Source organism: Cricetulus griseus, chromosome 3, assembly GCF_003668045.3.
Source record: "Cricetulus griseus strain 17A/GY chromosome 3, alternate assembly CriGri-PICRH-1.0, whole genome shotgun sequence".
Taxonomy (NCBI): Eukaryota; Metazoa; Chordata; class Mammalia; order Rodentia; family Cricetidae; genus Cricetulus; species Cricetulus griseus.
The window spans coordinates 136,495,606-136,501,852 of NC_048596.1; positions in this window are offsets into that span (position 1 = coordinate 136,495,606).

Consider the following 6,247-nt stretch of genomic DNA (forward strand, 5'->3'; position numbering starts at 1 on the left):
GTAGAAAATTATAATGTATGAGGCACATAGAACCAGGTGTCAAGTGTCCTGTCCCTAATAATAGCACTGTGACAAACAGAAAGATGAAGAATAATTCTACATTGGTGGTTATTAATAGATATGGATACAACAATATGTCATTTGGACTTACTTTAATTCTATATTCCTCTATCAAAATGAGAATAATCATTTTTATTATGTCTGTGACCATTCTATTTTAAGGTTCATGGCCATTTTTTGCAGTGTTGGCTATATCTTTCATCTCACAAAGTTAATCATTATCCTCCTAAGTTGGTGGTTACTTCCCTCATACTTAGGACTCTATGGTAATAATGTAACTGAAGACTGCTCATTATTTTCTGATTTAGGGTATGTAACTAATGAGAGTGAGAAATTCTGTACCTGTTGGTTAGCTATTATTTATGATTTATTAAAGCTTGCCTGAGGATTCAGAAAGCAAAGTAAGCCATAAACCACAGAAGCCAGGCACACAATTTAATCCCAGCAGCCAGAATCTAGGAGACAGTGGTACACACCATTAGTCCTAGGACTCAGGATTAAGAGATTGATGGATCTCTGTGAGTTCAAGGCCACCCAGGGATACACGAGATTGAATATGTCTAAAATAGTAACAGATCACATGCCTTTAATACTAGAAGTGGAGGGGTATAAAAGTATGGTGTTCAGAATCCAATAAGAGGCATTCATTTTTCAGTCACATTGACAGGCAGCAGTTTGATAACTTGGTAAAGAGGTTGTGTATGGATCATCCCTTTCAGCCAGAGCTTGAATTGAGAGCTAGTGGCTGGCTGCTTTGCTTTTCTGACCTTCAGTTTATAGCCTGAACCCCTATAACAGTCTCTGGATTCTTTTATAATTTGTGTTACAATTAACCTTCAGCTATATTACTGACAATCAATACACATGAAGCTTCTAACAAAACATTGGAAGGAGGGGTTTCTGTTCTATGATACATAAGTAAGTACAGATTTCAGAAAAACGTTCTGACCATCATATTTGAAAGTAGAACCATGGTTTGAAAATGACCTGTGAAGCTCCAGTGGGGACCATATGGATACTTTTGGCCAAGAAGTAAACCAAATAACTTATTACTGGCAAACAAGAGAGATAACTCTGATATTCCTACATGATATAAAATATGCAATATTCATAATATCTCTCCAAATATACTTTGATCCATTTCAGCTACTTTCATGTGTATATATGTTTATGTATGTGTATATGTATATTTATATATTCTATACATATATACGTACATATTAATATATGCACGTGTATACTTCGTTGACAGAGTTTGCGATTTCCTACGTGAAGACTGTATTTAATTGTTTGGACTACTTCTTTCTGCTTCCTGCTGCAATACTATGTCTGCTCCAATAAAGGTCAAGATAAATGCAACTTATTATAAAAATTGTTTTTGAGCATATGCAAATATATGTAAAACTAGCCCACACTATGTACACAATGTGGTGATTATGTGTATCGATTTTCAGCATTGGCCATTTGGAACTGAAAGGTCCATCAATGTTATTGTCAAGTAGAGATGGTTGCTAAGTTAACATGCATCGTTTATCTGTAGTTCTGTGTTAAGTTTAAGAAGTTGAGAAAATTTACCAGACAGATTGTTAGCTTTTGGCATAAGTTCCATTATGTTTTTATGTTTACCATTCTGGCATACCTGGAATGAAAGAAATATTTCTCACTATGTAAGTTTGCTTTATAGCTCAAAAAACTACCGGCATACCTATTTTTGCTAAAAGAAGAATTTCACTTTATTATTATACCAAGTGTCTCTCCTTCCTTCCAGATCTGCCTAGATTTTCAGGAAATTGTATGATTCTAGTCACATGGAATAGGATAGAAGCTTATGAAAATACCAAGGCTCTCCATGCATCAGAGTTCACTAAGGAGATACTTATCTGTTTCATAATTGCTTCCAAACCTCAATAACTGTCATTTAAATATTTCAATAAAGATGAATTTATAATATATATAAAGGTGTCTTTGTCCTCTAAGAAAAAAGATTTTATTGTGTTACACACTTTTTACTGAAATTTGAAAAAATATTCTATTGCATCATTTGGCTATTTTTAAGACTTGCTAAGTGACAGTCAATGTTATTTTTGATCCTTAAAATTATCTCAAATAATTCTGTATATATCAGTATTATTGCGGTGAAATTTTGGTTTGTGAGTGAGTGAGTGTGTGTGTGTGTGTGTGTGTGTGTGTGTGTGTGTGTGAGAGAGAGAGAGAGAGAGAGAGAGAGAGAGAGAGAGAGAGAGAGAGAACATGCCAAATTGCATAAATGTTAGGAATACAGGAAATAAGAGTAAAATGCTCTGCTTTTGTTCTTATTTTCTATATATTTTCATAAATACTGTATTTCTTACATGTTATTGTCACTTAGGACAAAATAGTAGCACCTGGGATCTTGGATGGCCACTCACTGAATGTCTTATGAATATTAGATTTATAGTGATTTTATAGTGATATTATTCCAGACCTTTGTTTTCCTTTCTATACAGTCTATGCCCTAAAGTATTGGATGTTCCCAGTATCATGCAGCAGGATAGGTGCCTGAGAAAACACAAAGAGTTTCCAGGCATCAGTTTGTACCTATCAGATATTTACATCTTCCTTCAGAAATTGCTGCTTTGGCTGCAAATCTTGAAAAAATATTTATTTAAATAATTCAGTGGAGATGAATTTGTATGAAATATGAACTAGCTCATGTTTTAAATATGAGATTACATTTGGTAAATGATTTTAATTTAAATATTTTATTCTTGATGATAAAATTTAATACAAAATTATGTATTTGCTTTGTGTTCAGAAAAAGATTTTTGTGTGGATGTACTTGTTCCTGTTTTAAAAAAATTATACCTTTTATAACATTTGACTATTTGTAAGACAATTTAAATGATAATCCATGTTATTTTTCAACCCTCATTGTATCTCAAATAATTCTCTATTTCTCTTTCTTATTCTGTCTCTGAGTGTGTGTATGTATAAGTGTGTGTTTTAGAGGGTAGATTTATGTTGAGGTCTTTGATCTATTTGGACTTAAGTTTTGTACATGGCAATAGATATGGATCTATCTGCAATCTTCTACATGTCTTCATCCAGTTATGCCAGCACCATTTGTTGAAGATGCTTTCTTTTTTCCATTGTATAACTTTAGCTTCTTTCTCAAAAATAAGGTGTTCTTAGGTGTGTATACCCAAAGAATACACATTCATACAATAAGGACATATATCCAACTATGCTCACATCAGCATTATTTAAATTGTCAGAACCTGGAAGCAGCCTAGATGCCCCTCAACTGAAGAATGGATGGAGAAAATGTGGTGTAATTACACAATTTACTCATCAGAAAACAAACAAACAATAAAACCTTGATATTCCCAGGCAAATGGATGGAACTGGAAGAAACTATCCTGAGTGTGGTAACACTATGACAAAAAGACAAACAGGCTATAAACTCTGTCATATATGGATATTAGACATAGAACAAAGTACTACCAGCCTACAATCCACACTACCAGAGAAACTAGGAAACAAGGAGGACCCCAAGAGTAGAACACATAGCCCCTGAAGAAGGAGTGGGGGACAAGAACCCCTGATCAAATTGGAGGCACAGATCTTGAGAGTAGGGAGTTGGGAGGAGAAGAAGGGGATGGAGAACAGGAGCAAAGAGAAGGACTGAGATAGAAAAGGAAAAATGGAAGGCAAGAAAGGAGATGCCTTCATAAAGGGAGCCAGGTTTGGAGAGAGGACTGGGACAGAGAAAATGTTAGGGGATCCACCGGATGACCCCAACTAAGAATCTAGGCAGTGGTGGAGAGGCTGCCTTTGATGCCCTCCCCCTATAATGAGATTGACACCTACCATGGTTGCCGTTCTTAGTGCTTTCATCCAGTAGCTGATCTAAGCAGAAACAGGAACCCACAGCTAAACACTGAGCCATATTCCTGAAATCCAGGTGTGGAGAGGGATGAGGGATGAACAAAGGAGCCAAGACTGTGCTTGAGAAACCCACAGAAACATTTGACCTGACCTAGTGAAAGCACAGAGACACTAGTTGTAAAGCTGGACACAGCTGGACTACGTAATGGAAACAGCATTAGACCGAACCAAGCCCTCTGAATGTGGGTGCCAGCTAGGAGGCCAGGGAAGTCTATGGGTCCTCTTGGAGTGCAGCCAATGGTTATTTAGACCACAAAAGGACTTTGGAAACCCAATCCCTATGGAGGGGTGTAGGGAGAGACCCTGATTACAGGTACTGGGTATCATGCCAAAAATGAGGGGAGCCAGCATGTGGGCTGTCTCTGGGCTGAGCCAGCACTGGGAAGTGTTCTGGGTCTGATCTGCTCGGAGTGCCAACCTGGTCACTGGTTACCTTGTGTGTGTATATCCCCTAATAAATTACCAGTTAATAACCTATCTCTGACTCCAGTTGTATTCCTCAATAACTTGTGTCAGAAGGAGAAGTTTCACCCCTATGCCCCCTGTGGGTCATGAGAGCCCTCTGTGGGTCATTCGGGACTGCAGGGATGGCTCAGTACAACCACAAGGAATTTTGCTCAACTATGTTCAAAGTAGCATTATTTGTAGTAACCAGAACCTGAAAACAACCTAGATGCCCCTCAACAAATGAATGGATAAAGAAGATGTGGTACAATTACACAATTACACTATTCAGCAGAAAAAAAATCTTGAAATTTGTAGGTGAACAGAAAGAACTAGAAACAAGCATCCTTATTGAGGTAACCCAGACCCCGAAAGACACACATGGTATATATACACACATAAGTGGATAATAGATGTGTAAAGGAAAGGATTACCAGACATTGGATCACAAACCCAGAAGATCTAAGTAACAATGAGAACCCTAAGAGAGACATATGTGGATCCCCTCTGGGAAAGGGAAATAGAAAAGATCCCCTGAGAAAGCAGGGAGCCTGGGGGGGAGCAGAAGAGGAAGGTGAAGGGAGAACGGGGGAGAACAAGTTGGAATGGGATGATCAAGATGGATGAAGGACATAGAGGGAGAGCAAGGAAAAAGATGTCTCGAGTGCATGAATCATTACAGGGATAGTGAGAAACCTGCCAAGAGGGAAATTCCCAGGAATCCAAAAGGATGACTCCAGCTAAGACACTAAGCATCAGTGAAGAGGGTGAGTGATCTGGTCCTTACCTGTAATCATATTGATGACTACCTATATTATCATCATAAAAATTCATTCAGTAACTGATTGAAGCAGGTGCAGAGATCCAGAGCTGAGAGGTGGGCTGAGCTCCCAGAACCCAGTTGAAGAAAGGGAAGAGCTTTAACATAAGCAAAGGTGTCAAGAACAGTTTTGCAATACTCAGAGAAATAGAGGACTTGAGCTAGTGGTCCTCATTGATTCTGGACCCCCAGAGGGGGTACTTACAGAGGATCAAATTAGGCCCTCTGAATGTGACTGACAGTAATGTGCTTTGAGATGTCTGTGAGAACAATGGCAGTGGGACCAGGATTTGTCCCTAGTGATTGAACTGGTCTTTTGGTGCCCATTCTATTTATGGGGATACCTTTCTCTACTTAGATATAGGTGGGGAGGGCCTTGGTCCTGCCTCAATGTTCTGGAACCCATATGGGAAGCCTTATCCTCTTTGCAGAGCAGGTGGGGGTTGGGTAGGTAGGAGGTGAGGGTAGTGGAAAGAGCAGATGGAGTGGAAACTAGGATTAGTATATGAAATGAAAAAAGATTGTTTTTAAAATAAAAATATATTTAACAACTGAAGTTTACAGGCAGAAAAACTACAATCAAGATAATAAAATAACTTTGTACACAATGTCTAAATGAATTTACTTTTTGCTTTACATAATAATATCCCCATGTAGTCATTTTATGTTAATTTTACTTGGGATTGAGTGCATAAGGAAATGGGGTGGAGTGAGGAAGAGACAGAGATTAACTTGGTATGTACGCCCCCAAAATGCTGTGAGCACAGGAATGTCAAGGTCAGATATCTCAAGAAGTGTTTCAGGATGGACATGCCATAATACAAAATCAACTACAAGTATTTTTGTTTATTTACTATTCATGAAAGTTCCTCCAGATTCTTGGTATAAAGCAACTGCTATATAGTAATGATACAGGTCCAATATCCTGACCTAGACCCCATATTTAGTGTATTAATTCTGCCTGTGATTCCAGCTCCAGGGGCTAAGACTTCCTCC